Source organism: Rutidosis leptorrhynchoides, chromosome 3 (assembly GCF_046630445.1).
Source record: "Rutidosis leptorrhynchoides isolate AG116_Rl617_1_P2 chromosome 3, CSIRO_AGI_Rlap_v1, whole genome shotgun sequence".
Classification (NCBI taxonomy): Eukaryota; Viridiplantae; Streptophyta; class Magnoliopsida; order Asterales; family Asteraceae; genus Rutidosis; species Rutidosis leptorrhynchoides.
Window position 1 is genome coordinate 651999024 of NC_092335.1, and position 15942 is coordinate 652014965.

At 34.7% G+C, this 15942-nt stretch overlaps 1 pseudogene; it reads left to right on the forward strand.

Moving 5' to 3' along the window:
* Window positions 1–15942, forward strand: part of LOC139902495 (vesicle-associated membrane protein 722-like) — a 72900-nt pseudogene that overhangs the window by 15567 nt on the left and 41391 nt on the right.

The window sequence follows — 15942 nt, forward strand, 5'->3', positions numbered from 1 at the left end:
TTGAAAGGATCTTGAAAAGGTTCAAGATGGAGAACTCTAAGAAAGGTTTGGTACCTATTCAAAAGGGAACACTTCTCAGTTCATCTCAGTGCCCCACCACGAAAGATGAACAGGAGAGAATGAAGAAAGTCCCATATGCATCTGCTATTGGGTCAATCATGTATGCAATGATATGCACGAGACCGGATGTGTCATGCGCTCTAAGCCTGACAAGTAGATACCAGAATAACCCAGGCAACAGTCATTGGATTGCTGTCAAAAGTATATTGAAATACCTTAGGAGAACTAAGGATATGTTTCTAATATATGGGTCTGGTGAGGAGGAACTCACTGTAAAAGGTTACGTGGACGCGAGTTTCCAAACTGATCGAGATGATTCTCGATCACAGTCCGGTTATGTCTTCACATTAAATGGTGGTGCGGTCTCTTGGAAGAGTTCAAAACAGGATGTTGTTGCATTATCCACTACAGAGTCTGAGTACATTGCCGCCTCATTAGCAGCTCAGGAAGCTGCATGGATGAAGAAATTCATCGACGACTTAGGAGTAGTCCCTTCCATTCAGGACCCTTTTGAGATCTTTTGTGACAACGAGGGTGCGATTGCTCAAATCAAAGAACCTCGTGCTCATCAAAAGACCCGTCACATTGAGCGGAGATTCAACTACATAAGGGATGAAGTTGAAAAGGGAAAGATATGTATTCACAAAGTTCACACAGATCTTAATATAGCGGATCCTCTCACGAAGCTCTTACATGGAGCAAAACACGCTGGACATGTTTGTGCATTAGGGCTTCGATATTCTAGTGATTGGTCATGATCTGTTTTAAATATTGTAACGGAACGAAATTGTTCAAACTCATTAATATAATTATGGTATTAATCTATTTTGAGTTATGTTCCTATTTTGCATATTTTATCCATGAACAAATAATTATTCTAAATTCCGTAGTCGATCACATTTGTGGGAGCAAGTGTGAGGTTTAGACTATTATGAACTCGGATTGGTATACATTCACGGGATGAATGTGGTGCAAGGTTGCAACCAAGGTTCATAGATATTTGTGGGATATAAATATTGGAAGACCCGCCCTCAAGATCTACGAAATGGAGCCTTTGTGGTTGATCACATGTAATCTTGAGTAAAGGCGAATATCACTGTATCCTCTGACCTGAGATACATATTGGGTTCGGATATTTGCCGAGTATCGTACCTTGATTCTTTCCTTCGCTATTCTGTAACATGGTAGTTCATAAGGAAGAGCTCAGGTATAATGCAAGGTATATATTTAGGACGTATGTAGTCAAGATGGAATTTTTCCCTCTTATTCGTTGAGAGTCAGATGTCTAAGGCCTGATAAAGTTAAATCTAGAAGAGGGTGATCACTCTGTATCTCTTGGATTTAACATGACATCTAGGATGAAAGGATATAATGAAAGATTCACCTATTCACATTCGAGACGGGAACTCGAAAGGGATGATGTTATTGAATGGCACAAAGTCATAACATATTGGGGGTGATGGACAGTCGTTAGGTGGTATCCATCACTTGCATTAATTTCTTATGTTTCTCGTGCAAGTGGGAGATTGAAGGTATTTCATATGCCCGAGAGACATATTAAATTAACGTGTCTAATATGTTTTGAACCAAGTCGGGTCATACCCAATAACAAACTTACCAGCACCTTATTCGTATTTGATCTTAACGATTGGATCATTAATCAAATACGCGACACTTGGACTTGAAGAAAAATGGTTTTCAGTAATTTAACTTGATGTATATATATAAATTATGGAATAATTTATATGATATGGATTTAATTATTTATAGGTTAAATAATTAATTAATTGTGTTACATTTTATAAAAGTAAGTTTTATAAATAATGTACACATAATAAATAAAATGAATGTTTTATAAAAAGTATTTTATAAAATTTAATTATATAAAATCAAATTTTATAAAACCATTTTATATAAAAGTTGGAAGTGGCCTTGGAGTCTTAACACACATGCTAGAGATTCCATCTAGTTGGTCACACTTTTCCTTTAATCCATATACATGTTCCTTGACTTCTTGGAACACATTACATGCAAAATACATCAAAAAAAAAACTGCACCAAATTCTCTCAAAAACTGCTGTTAGGCCGTGGCCTTTGGGAGGAGAAAATAGGTTTAAAGTTTGGTTTTTGCAAGTTCATTCAAGTGTCTAATAAATCCTAACCAAAAGCAAGGGTGTTGGTGCACAAGTTTGGGGTATTTCTCCTTGAGGTTTCATCATTTTGAGACTTCATTCGTCATCATCTTTTGAGCAGCTGCTGTCCGGGTTTTAGTAGAAGATACAAGTGGGTTTCAAGCTTGGTTTACTAGCTCATTAAGGTTCTAAAGCCTAACTACATTAAGGGTAGTGTTGGTGCATCAAAAGCTTGGGCTTTTACACATTGTTCATCACTTTGTTCTTCATACACACCCTCAATTGACTTGAGGAGGTAAATACATTCTTACTTCCTAGTTATTATTTGTAAGCATATTTTCATGACTTGATGCATTTATGGAATTCAAATAAAATGGTTTTACATATAAACTTGTTTTCTTGTTAATTATGCTTCCGCTAGTTATAACTAAAATGAATTGGTTTCATGATTCTATTAACATCAAGAAACTTGTTATTATGTTGAATTCCATTAATTCTCGAAGCCATCCGTAAATCAACAATTGATTTCATGCTACGCTTAACAGAACGAATTATGGCTATCCGAGAAGAATACAACCTTTATCTCCAAAGAGAAGACAATGATGTTGAAATCCTAGAAGAACGCATTCAAGACTTTATCAACACTCTTCACGATCATATCTACCGAGAACAAAGGCAACGAGAGCACAATTCAGTGGTTCGCACTATTCTTGAGACAAGATTCTGTCGAGATCAGAAGATCATTTACTCTAACGTTTATAACGCCTTGACCTGATCTGCACTTCCGTTCTCAGCAAACCAACGAGCACTACTGACTCTCATCCGGAAGCACATGGATCTTTCCACCGGACGCCCAACTTATCACTTTGATTTGAAAATGATCGAGGATATTCACAGTTTTTTTCGCTCTCTTGGAAAGATATAATTTCGAAAGCACACCAGACAGACTAGTGATTTACGTAACAATTGATCACCATGCTGATCTGATAATCAAAGAGTTACGAGATGCTATTACGGAGGAAGTATAGCTCAACAATCTGTTCTCTCATCTTGAACCAGACCGAGTCAACATTGCCACCTATGTTACGAAGCAGATATCATGTATCTTCCATGAATCCACAGATCCAAGTTTCACATTCAAAGCTGGATGTCAGGAGATATACTCAAAGACGGTGACATTAATGCTCGGGTCAGGATTGTTGTTCACTTCTTTTCAGCTTCGTCTTCTAACAAATCTGTGCAAAGCTACAGACTCTTACTGTGGAGATCACCATTCTGAAGACTTCGAGATTCTAAAGATACAGTTTCTAACATTGTTTGAAGACCTCCGAAATAAGCATCCCATCAGAGAAACAATCACCACCAGCACTGCTTCTATGATTGACATTCATGGGTTAACCAGCAGAGCTGTGGATCATATTCTCATCGGACTTCAAGACTTATCACGAGCCGAAACTGCGCACTACTTATCTTTCAGAAGATCTTCAAGAGAAGTACCGGATCTTCTACCACTGTTGGTCCGACACTTTCTCAGGATTTACCCACCAAGACTCACATTCCCTCTAGAAGACCAAGATTACAACCATCAGCGAGGAATGTTCGCTTTTTAAAGCATCACTACGGTCGAGCAACGACCTTAAACAAAAGCGCTTCCCGGGAGGCAACTCGTGCAATAAAGTAGAGTAGATGAATAAAGGATGACAAATGAGCCGATCAATAAAAGATGCAAGGATTGAAAGCCAGCCACATCTGCTAGGGGTATTTCTTTCTTCCCACTACTAGCTTAAAATTTAAACTATGCCACATCCTAGCTTATCACTAAATGTGGGATTCTAACCCAATTAAAACACTAGACAAATACTCCCAAATCTTCAACTAAAACTCCTAAGTGTGGGATACACTAGGAACATTGAGGACAATTTTCATCTAAGTGTGGGATGTTGGTATAATCTTTTTATGATGTATTAAAATAACCCATTACAAAGATTCCAAGTTCTTAAGCCGAATTTCAAAATTTTTAACAAGAGAAAGCCTTTTCGAAAAAGTATTTTAAAAAACCTGAAACATTTGTAAATAAAAGTAAGGCTTAAGTAGGGTGGAAATCTTGTTAGGATGAACCAAATCTCTAACAGAGCATTGCATGACTAAGACATTATCGACCTAAATTGATTATGGTGAGGCACCCCAAATAAGACCAGCATTCATCTTTAATGCTCATTGTTTTTCGTTGAGAGTGCCGATGTCTGTGCTCAGAATCAGAACTTGCTTTCGATCTACATTTCCAAAGCAGCGAAACGTGATTTGGTTATAATCAAAAGAGCTAGCCATTTGTCAAAAATAAACCTTCCGCAACTCCACTACTTCTACTCCACCACCATATCCACATCATCTTTACTATTATTCAAAAAATCCAGAAAATGAGATTCCTTCCGAAAACCCGATGTTATAAACCCCTCAAGCATCATGGCAAAGGTCTTGAAAAAGTTTACCAACAAAAAGTTTCTCGAGATGAAAAATATTTTCAAAGTTCTGAAAAAAAGAGCATAACTTATTAAGAGAAACGCAGAAGAAAAACTTGACCGAAAATGATTATCAAATGAAGAAAGGTTCAATAGTGCTTCTCAAACACTTCAGCACTCCTATCTATCCGAATAAAAGTCTGTATAAAGACTATATTACCCTTTTCTCTCACCCCTCAAAAACAACTTTATTACCACTCCAAAATTCCTTTTTCATCATTGACAAATGACCTAGAATCTAAGATTACTACCATTCTCACATTAATAGCAAGGATTTGAGTCTTTATCAAGCCTATGACGATGGGTGCAGCATGACTGGCTATGAGTGAATTCATTTCTTAGATCTATAGGGAACCCTAAACACTTGTGTGATTTGAGCGACCCGTGAAAGCTAGCCTATGTCATGTAACCTCCTCGCATACTTGCAGAGATAGTTTCAATCATAACATAGATGACTCACCTTATCTTTCCGCTCTTATAATAAAAAGCAAACCACTTAGGCTATTAGAAAAGAAACTCCGAAAAGATTTCTTAAGGTAAAATGAGAGTTTGCTTGAGGACAAGTAAAGTCTAAGTGTGAGATATTTGATATCGGCTAAAAAGTCACGTTTTCACCCCGGTATTAAAGCCTAAAAACAAGAAAGATTCGAACTTTTTCAGCAAAATACCCACTTCGTCGGTTAGAATTGAAGAACAAGTAATTACGAAAACGGTGCAAAAATAATCAAGAGCATCGGAGCTAAAACGAAGATTCTAGAGCGAAAATGGTGAAAGACAAGAAATCAAGTTACGATCCAGGAAATTCGGCTGACCAGGCAAGCCAAACGGCCTGCCAAACGGCTTGCCTGGCTCACAAACGGCCTACCAAACGGCCAGGCCAAACGACCCTTGCAAACGGCTCATCTTGGCAAACAGTCCCTGCAACCGGCCTACCAAACGGCCTGCCAGCCGTTTGCACACAAAAATTAGGCTTATTTAAAGGGTCTTTGTCATTGATTTCAACACACACTTCAATTCACTTATTTCTCTCTCTTGTACAATATTAGTCATACTTTCAAGGTCTTCGACTCCGTGCAGGAAACCTAGTACCCGGAGAAGAACGCCGAAAATTATATTAGGAGCGGTCTGGAGTCTTGAAGTTGTCACTTTTGTATTCAGAACTCGTTTAATCTACTGGTACTTCTATCATTTATCTTTATATAATGTCTTCTATCATCATGTTCTGTGATATTGTTGCCATGATTAGCGAGTAGTTATCTTTAGTGTATGCTATGATGTAAGCAGTTATAATGCCGAAATGATGTTATGGTTTATGTATGTTGTTGAAATGCTTTCTGATTATGCTTTAAACTCAATCGCTTTTCCAACTAATAGAACGTAGTTATTGGCCATGTTATTGGGAAGTCGCGAACCCCGATTCAGAGTACACTATCTATGTCACCCCTTCGTAAGAGAAGTCTATCGGATACAACGTAAGATCGGCTAAGGCACACCGGTTGTAGTAAGTCTATAGAGATTTGGATTCTGACCGAGGACTCTTTCGTAGTGAAACATCTGACTAGACCCTTAGTACATTGTCGGTCCCAGACCATGCTAGTGTAGTCACCAAGCATATAAACTTCGTACGAGCATGCTGAATCACATCGGTTGTTGTAAGCTGTACCTCTGCTAAGTATGTCCATGGAACTCGGTCAGTGTTGATTAGTACACTGCACCATAACGCGGTCTCAAGCATTGCACCCTACTTGAGGGATTCTTAGTTAATTAAGGAACTATTTGCTTAGACACATAAAGGATTGGACCATTAGGATAACCGAACGTGTTCATGGAAGTCAGCTTGACTTGGCCATGGTGTTCTTTATGGTTGAACTCTTCTTAAGGGCCTAACTATCTTTTAAAACCAATCATTAACGAAAGCATTGAAACACATCACATCTCTCGGATATGGTAAACCATGTATTCTATTATGCTTAAGAAAGTTTAGACCTTTGTGGAATGTTAATACGTCACCCAACCGAGTCGCTCAATTGGATGAGCCATCTGAACGTGTATTCCTGTAGCCAGACTGCACGAGCGTCGGGGGTAAGGGATGTTGCTGTCTATTCAGAATCTTCAAGCCTATCGCAGTACCCAGTGACATGTCTTATGATAGGGGCATTTAGGACCAGTGTAATGAATACAAGGCCTCTGCCTATTCATGAGCCAGCATTCTATAATCTCGGCAGAATAACTGATGAAATCATAGTATGCACTTACTTTAACCTTATCTAAATTACGAATTTTATCGCATTTACTTTATCTTTCTTATAAATTAGAAAATCCCAAAATTAAGTAACCACTACTCCTTCATAACTATCTTAGGCTTAAATATAGGTTCGATTCTACTGATATCTTAAAAATACGACTCTAGGTCATACTTCCCTTACTCATACTAAGGAGTAGTACGATTTAGGCCCCGCTAAATATAAATTTAAAACAATACCCCCCTTTTGGTGGTTGATTTTAACGTGTTGCGACCTAACGACACCGCACAAATAAAACCGTCCGTTTTGGTCATATCAACGAACAGCTCTGATCAGTTTTCACCACTTGGTGTGAATAACAATACTGTACCTACTGTCAATATTTTACATGTTAATAATGATTCATTTGTTAATATTGGGGAAACTATGGATAATCAGAATAGTGATGTTAATATGAATAATGAGAGACATAGATCATATGCTAAAATTGTTAATGAAGATATTGACAGGAAATTAAGCTTTGTACCTTTGAGTATTGATGAGGATGGTAATGAAATAGTTGTATTTGATGAGGTTTTTGTTGAGGAGGGTGCTAGTAGATGGAATAAAACTGCTTATGGTTATATCATTGGTGGTAACATGCCATATGGAATGCTTCACTTTAATCTAAGAAATATGCGGAACAAATATGGCATACGAGATTTAATCATGGATCAAAACCAGGTCTGTTATTTTAAGTTTAGGAGTGTGGAAGGTATGAATGAGGTTATTGAACAAGATCCTTGGATTGTAAATGGAAAACCATTGTTTGTTGGTAAATGGAGCCCTGATGTTAATATTGAGAAGGTAGAGCCTACTAAATTGCTAGTTTGGGTTAAACTTACTAATGTTCCTCTGGAGGCTTGGAGTTCAAAAGGCATTAGTGCCATTACAAGTAAGTTTGGTAAACCTCTAGTCATGGATAATATGACTGCTAATATGTGTCATAAAGTTGTTGGTAGAGCAGGGTATGCTAGAGTCATGGTAGAAATGGAAGCTGCTAAGGGTTATAGTGATCATGTGAACATCCATTATAGAGATAGTATGCAGGTGGTCAAGGGAATTAAGAAAGTTAAGGTTGAGTATGATTGGAAGCCTGCATTGTGTTCACGTTGTGCTGTCTTTGGTCACATCCATGATGTATGTAAAATAAGACCTAAAACTAGTGCTGAATTGGAGGCAAAGGATGATAAGATTGTCAGAGATCAGGAAGGTTATATAGAGGTTAAAAACAAGAAGGCTGTGCTGAATGAAAGGAAGCAAGTGAAAAGACAGGTAAAAATTAGCAAAGTTTATATGCCTAAAAAACAAATAAAACCTGTCAAAGATAAAATTCCTAAGAAGATGTGGAAACTAAATGAGCAAGCTAGTAGTGGTTTGAAACAATCTATGAATAAGTATGCTGTTTCATCTGATTATGAGGATGACATCAATTCTATGAAATCAACGGGAGAAAATAGCAAAAGTGATGATGATATTTTAGAGTTTAGCAAGTATGAAAATATCCAAGTAAGGGCTAATGAGTTGAATGGTACTGATCCAGCATTGTTGGAAAAAGATATTTAGTTATCATGGATTTTAAAATTGCTAGTTGGAACATAAGGGGTATGTGTAATAAGAATAATCAAGATGAATTAAGAGATTTTTTTAGGGATAAAAGGGTTAGTGTATGTGCTATTTTGGAAACTCATTTAAAGCCAAGTAATATTGATAAAGCCTGTAAATATGTGTTTGGTAACTGGAGTTGGATGTCCAATATAGCCTTAAGTCCTAATAGCTGTAGAATCATAATTGGATGGGACATCAATGTTGTGAATGTTATGGTGTTAAATGTATCTAGACAAGTGATATTATGTCTGATTGAAACAATGGATAAGAGATCAAAGTTTTATTGTAGCTTCATTTATGCTTGTAATAGTGGTAGACAAAAGAGAAATTTGTATGCTTGTAATAGTGGTAGACAAAAGAGAAATTTGTGGGATGAACTGCTATGTCATGCTTCTATTACTAATCAAATGCCTTGGATTTTGATTGGTGACTTTAATGTTACTAGAAGTGTGAATGAACACAGTACAGGTTGTTCTCATATGTCTGATGATATGAATGAATTCAATGAATGTATCAATAACATTGAGGTTGATGATTTGGGTTTCTCTTGTTTTCACTTCACTTGGACAAAATCCTTGAAGAATCCATTGTGTAATGTGCTGAGAAAATTGGATAGAATTATGTGTACGAGGCCTTCCTCACCTGCTATCCTCTAGTGTATGGTGTTTTTTTTACCATTTCATGTTTCTGACCACAGTCCTGCTATTTTGGGATTACCTAATGGTTTTAGTAGGAAGGGGAGATCTTTTAGGTTCATAAACTATGTGACTGATAAAGAAGATTTTCTGGAAATTGTTGATCAAAGATGGAAAGAAAATATAGTTGGGCATAAAATATATCAAGTGGTTACTAAATTGAAGTTGCTCAAGAAAGATCTCAATAGATTAAATTGGGAGGGTGGTAATGTCTTTTCTAAGGTAAAGGAGCTAAAAGTGAATCTCAAATGTAGTCAAGCTGATGTTGAGAAGATGCCTCATGATCTTGAGTTGAGGAAAATTGCAACTGCTATTTTGTTGGAATATGAAAATGCTAAAAAAGATGAGTTGACTTTACGCAACCAGAAAGCCAACATAAAGTGGCTTGCTGAGGGAGATAGAAATTCTAAGTTTTTTCATAGCATTTTAAAGAATAGGCAACAAAAGAGTAGAGTTGATAATATTTGTGATGAGAATGGTATGAGGTTTAGTGGTAAACAGGTTGGTGAGCAATTTGTCAATCATTTCAAGAATGTTTTGGGTGTTAATAAACCATGCAAGCCTATTTTGGAGTTAGGTGATATATTTACTACTAAACTGACACCTATTGATGCTCAAGATATGGTCAGACCTATTAATGATGATGAAATCAAGTGTGCCATGTTTGACATTGATGATGATAAAGCCTCAGGGCCTGATGGGTTTTCTTCTCTCTTTTTCAAAAAGGCATGGAATATTGTGGGGCAGGAGGTATGTCTTGCTGTAAAAGAATTTTTTGAGTCTGGTAGACTATTAAGGGGGGTGAATGCAACATTAATTGCTTTAATTCCTAAGTTAGAGACTCCTTAAAAGGTATCAGATTTTCGTCCAATAGCATGCTGCAATGCTCTTTATAAATGCATTAGTAAAGTCATTACTAATAGATTGAAAGGAGGCTTGATAAACTTGTTTGTTGCAATCAAAGTGAATTTATCCCAGGGAGGTCTATCCATGATAATGTTCTAGTTGTACAGGAAATTCTTAAAGGCTACAATAGAGTAAAGGGTCCTAAAAGGTGTGCCTTGATGATAGATATTCAAAAAGCCTATGATACAGTGGATTAGGCATTTTTAAGGTATATTCTGCATAATTTTGGATTTCATCCTAAAATGGTGTAGTGGATTATGGCTTGTGTGAATAGTACATCATTCTCTATATGTGTTAATGGGGACATAGAAGGGCTTTTTAAAGGAGGAAGAGGGCTTAGACTGTTGGATGTGCAAAGAAGATCAAAACGAAGAAACTGGAACAGGTCGCGTTTGGATGTGGTTTGTCGCGATACGCAACACAATGGAACGCGATATATGTTTCTGGTACGCGATGAATGAGGCAGGGATTGGGACTTGATGGTTATCGCGTTTTGATCAACGTTGCCGCGTTTGAGTTGAGTTTGTCGCGGAACGCGACATAGTGTCGCGAAACGCGACAGTGTTCGTAGCCAGCAAGTTATTTAATTTGTTTCCTAATTTTGATTAGCACTATAAATATGTGACAACCCGGGAATTTCCAATCAAATTTAAACTTTATCTTTATATTATTCCGACACGATAAGCAAAGTTTGTTAAGTTAAATCTCAAGAATTTTAAATTGTGTTCATACATTCATTATAATCTCGACCAAATTCAGACGATTCACGAACCGTTATATATAAATAAATATGTATATATATGTATATATATATATTATAACTTGAGAATATTAATAAAGTATTAAACGTATAATACTTTACATGATCGTATTTGTTTCAATATGTTTATCGATGGAATTAGAAGATAATATCAAATTGTTGATTTATCAGATACATTATGATATGATTACGGGTCTATGTTATGAGGTCCACTGTGATTTAAGAAATCTATTCTTTTTGACAACATTCGGAAAATGGTAAAGTGATTTATAAGTAAGAACGTAAAGTGTAAATAACTTAGATGTTGGATATCGACAAGTTAAGTAACTCGACATTTTTCATTAAGATGATTTCATACGTTTATTTAACCTTTGAACTTTATCCCATGCTTCACCAACAAACTGTAATTTAAAAACTTGAAACCTATTATGAATATATATGATTCTACTTTTTTAAAACATTTTATGATATAACGATTTCCATTATTTTAATCTTTAAACAAAATGATTCTTAAAAATATATTTGGTTTTGGAAAACAAAATTATTATATTTATTTGATTTAGTTTCAAACGTACAAAACCGTTTTCAGTTTAAAAAGAACTTTATTATTAAAACGTATATAACTTTTATAAATATCTAGAACCACTTTTGACAACTCATTACTTAATGATAATGCTAAAAACGAACATATATTTCATAGCATTATTCCTCAAGAAAGACAAGCTTTTAGTTGCAATTGTTCTATTTACAAGTGATATTCGTTTAAATAATAAAAGGTGAAGACAAAAGACAGATTCGACGAATTGAAGACGCAAACGACCAAAAAGCTCAAAAGTACAAAAGACAATCAAAAAGGTTCCAATTATTGATAAGAAACGTCTCGAAATCACAAGAGTACAAGATTCAAAACGCAAAGTACAAGATATTAAATTGTACGCGAGGACGTTCGAAAATCCGGAACCGGGACTAGAGTCAACTCTTAACGCTCGACGCAACGGACTAAAAATTACAAGTTAACTATGTATATAAATATAATATAATATATAATTAATTATATTAATTATATATATATTATATATATATATTAAAAACTGTCGGCAGCCAGAAACTCCAAGGGTGTGAATTGAAAATACCTCTCCGCGACTCGCGGAGTTTGAAGGGCTTTTTGCCGCGAGTCGCGGAGCCCCAAAATTCACTTCTGGCTATAAAGCCAACCGAATTCTGATCGAATTTTACACATCTTATTTCTCAATCTCTCTCTCAATATATACGTAATATATTTATATTTATAATTTATATTTTAATTTTAATTATAATTCTAATAATAAGGGTATGTTAGCGAATGTTGTAAGGGTGTAAGTCGAAATTCTGTCCGTGTAACGCTACGCTATTTTTAATCATTGTAAGTTATGTTCAACCTTTTTATATTAATGTCTCGTAGCTAAGTTATTATTATGCTTATTTAAAACGAAGTAATCATGATGTTGGGCTAATTACTAAAATTGGGTAATTGGGCTTTGTACCATAATTGGGGTTTGGATAAAAGAACGACACTTGTGGAAACTAGGCTATGGGCTATTAATGGGCTTTATATTTGTTTAACTAAATGAAAGTTTGTTAATGTTAATATAAAGATTTACAATTGGGCGTCCCTATAAATTACCATATACACTCGATCGGACACGATGGGCGGGGTATTTATATGTACGAATAATCGTTCATTTAACCGGACACGGGAATGGATTAATAGCCACTAGAATAATTAAAACAGGGGTGAAATTACATTCAAGGGTAATTGGTGTAATTGTTAACAAAGTAGTAAAACCTTGGTTTACACGCAGTCGATAACCTGGTGTATTCATTAAACAAAGTATTAAAACCTTGTTACAATTCGAATCCCCAATTAGTTGGAATATTTATCTTCGGGTATAATAATAATTTGACAAGGACACTTGCAATTTATATTTATGACTGATGGACTGTTATGGACAAAAACCAGACGGACATATTGAATAATCCAGGACAAAGGACAATTAACCCATGGGCATAAAACTAAAATCAACACGTCAAACATCATGATTACGGAAGTTTAAATAAGCATAATTCTTTTATATCATATTTTATTTCCTTTATTTTATATTTAATTGCACTTCTAATTATCGCACTTTTATTTATTGTTATTTTATTTTATCGCACTTTTAATTATCGTACTTTTTAATTATCGCAATTTAATTTTATCGCATTTTTATTATTCGCAATTTCATTATCGTTATTTACTTTACGCTTTAATTTAAAGTCTTGTATTTATTTTATATTTTACATTAGGTTTTAACTGCGACTAAAGTTTTAAAATCGACAAACCGGTCATTAAACGGTAAAAACCCCCCTTTATAATAATAATATCACTTATATATATATTTGTATTTTTATAAAAGTAAACTAATATAGCGTTGAGCTTTGTTTAAAGATTTCCCTGTGGAACGAACCGGACTTACTAAAAACTACACTACTGTACGATTAGGTACACTGCCTATAAGTGTTGTAGCAAGGTTTAAGTATATCCATTCTATAAATAAATAAATATCTTGTGTAAAATTGTATCGTATTTAATAGTATTTTCTAGTAAAATAATAACTATTTTATATACCCCTCGCTGCACATAAAGTTATTTTTGGCGCCGCTGCCGGGGACATCTTAAAAGCCGGAAGCGCAACGCTAATATAAAAAAAAAAAAAAGGATTTTTATCTACTTTTATTAAAAGTCATTTTTGTAAAATTACGTTTTAAAAAATTCGAAAAATATAAAAAGAAAAACAAAAATATTAGTATTTTTAGGATTTTGTTAAATATTTAAGTTTTATAAGTTTCTTTATTTTTATTTTAGTTTATAAAAATATAAGTTTTAATTTTAATATCTTTTAATTATTTAAAAAACAGAAAACAAAATAAAAAAAAAAAAAATAAAAGAAAACGCGTAAAAATCTGTAAGCTGTCAACAGAATTTCTGAACCCCGCGACTCGCGGGGTTTTCCTCTTTATTTGCCGCGACTCGCGGAGACCCTCTGACACACGGACAAAAACCCTAATCACGGGTTATTTTTAATTATTATTATTATTAAAACCTAATTATTATTATTATTATTATTAATTTTAATTTTACTTTTACTTTTTATTTAATTTGTTATATTTAGTATAAATAAGTTTATTAAAATTGTAAAATTAGTAGTTTTATTAAATAAATAATATAAAAATAATATTTTTATAAAAATTGTACTTTTTACAACTTTTTATATATTTTTATATTTTGTACCTTTTTAATCGTTGTAGCGTAATATTTATATTTTTAGCTCATATTTAATTTTAAACTTAGTTTTTGCTATAGTTATTTTTACTCCTATATTTTTAGGCTTTGCCGTAGAATTCCTTAAGTGCTTTTTCTTTAGACTAAGATTTAGGTGCTTTAGAATTTTGCGACGCCTTTTTAAGTTTTAGTTTCTTTTTAAGTTATTTTCATTTGGGATTTAGTTTTTCCCTGTAAGCTTTAATATTTTTAGACCTTTTACTATGTATCAATTATCACTCCAATTAGTAATTTCAATTTGCGATTATAATTTTAAGTTAGTTGTAGTAATAAGGTTAAATTAGTTAAGTATTTTTAAGTTTTTATAAGTTTCTTTTATTTTTCCGTCACCTTTTATTTTTCAACCATTTTTTCTTTTTCGACCTTTTGCGGCGCAATCTTTTTCTCTCTTATTTCTCGCTATTCTAGTTTTAGGACTTAGAATTTATTCTACTTCTTATCTAAATTTCTAAAAATTACGAAAATTTATTTTAAGTGGTTAAATTAATAGACATCAAAATTTTCTGGTTCGTAGTAATAGTTGGATTTGTACGTGGACCGGGTTATTGGAGCCAAACAGTCCTCAATTATATTGAGACCAAACGAATCCTGCCCCTCTGCTGCATCTTTTGGCTATTCGAAACGTGGGCAAAATCAGAAAAGTCTATTGATTGGATAACTTATTATAATTTTTCTTTCCTTTTAAAAACTAATAGGATATTCAGTGAATGCACCGAGCAAGACGTTCACCACCTTTTGTACGTTCACCACCTGTAACTCGATCAAGACATCGTTTAACAAATATAACCACCGTTGATTTTTCTTTAGAATCGTCATCCAGTCGACCAAGTACTTCAGTTCAAATTTCCGATAATCCAGTTTTTGAAACAAACCTCACAATTGAGAATCCGGAAAATATTCAGGAACGGTTCGTAGATCCTGAACCATTAAACTTTCCTCCGGAACCACCAATCATTCAAACAGAGATTGTTGAGGAACGAACCATTAAATCTGAAGCATCTAGTGATACCGAGTCAACAAATTCAATTATGGAGAATCTGGAACCTTTAAGTATGGAAGACCGAATGAGAGCTAAACGCACTGGCCAAGGTCACGCAATTACTCATCCAGACATTAATGCGCCAGATTATGAAATCAAAGGACAAATTTTACACATGGTGACTAATCAATGCCAATTTAGTGGTGCGCCGAAGGAAGATCCAAATGAACATCTACGTACCTTTAATAGGATCTGCACACTATTTAAAATACGAGAAGTGGAGGATGAACAGATATATCTCATGTTATTTCCCTGGACTTTAAAGGGAGAAGCCAAAGATTGGTTGGAATCGTTACCTGAAGGGGCGATTGATACATGGGACGTTTTAATTGACAAATTTCTTAAACAATTTTTTCCCGCATCTAAAGCCGTAAGACTTCAAGCAGAAATTGTTACGTTCACACAGAAACCAAATGAAACTCTATATGAGGCGTGGACAAGATATGGAAAGTTATTAAGAGGATGTCCGCAACATGGTTTAGACACCTGTCAAATAGTACAAATATTTTACCGAGGATGCGACATCACTACAAGGAAAGACATAGATATAGCAGCTGGTGGTTCTATTATGAAGAAAACC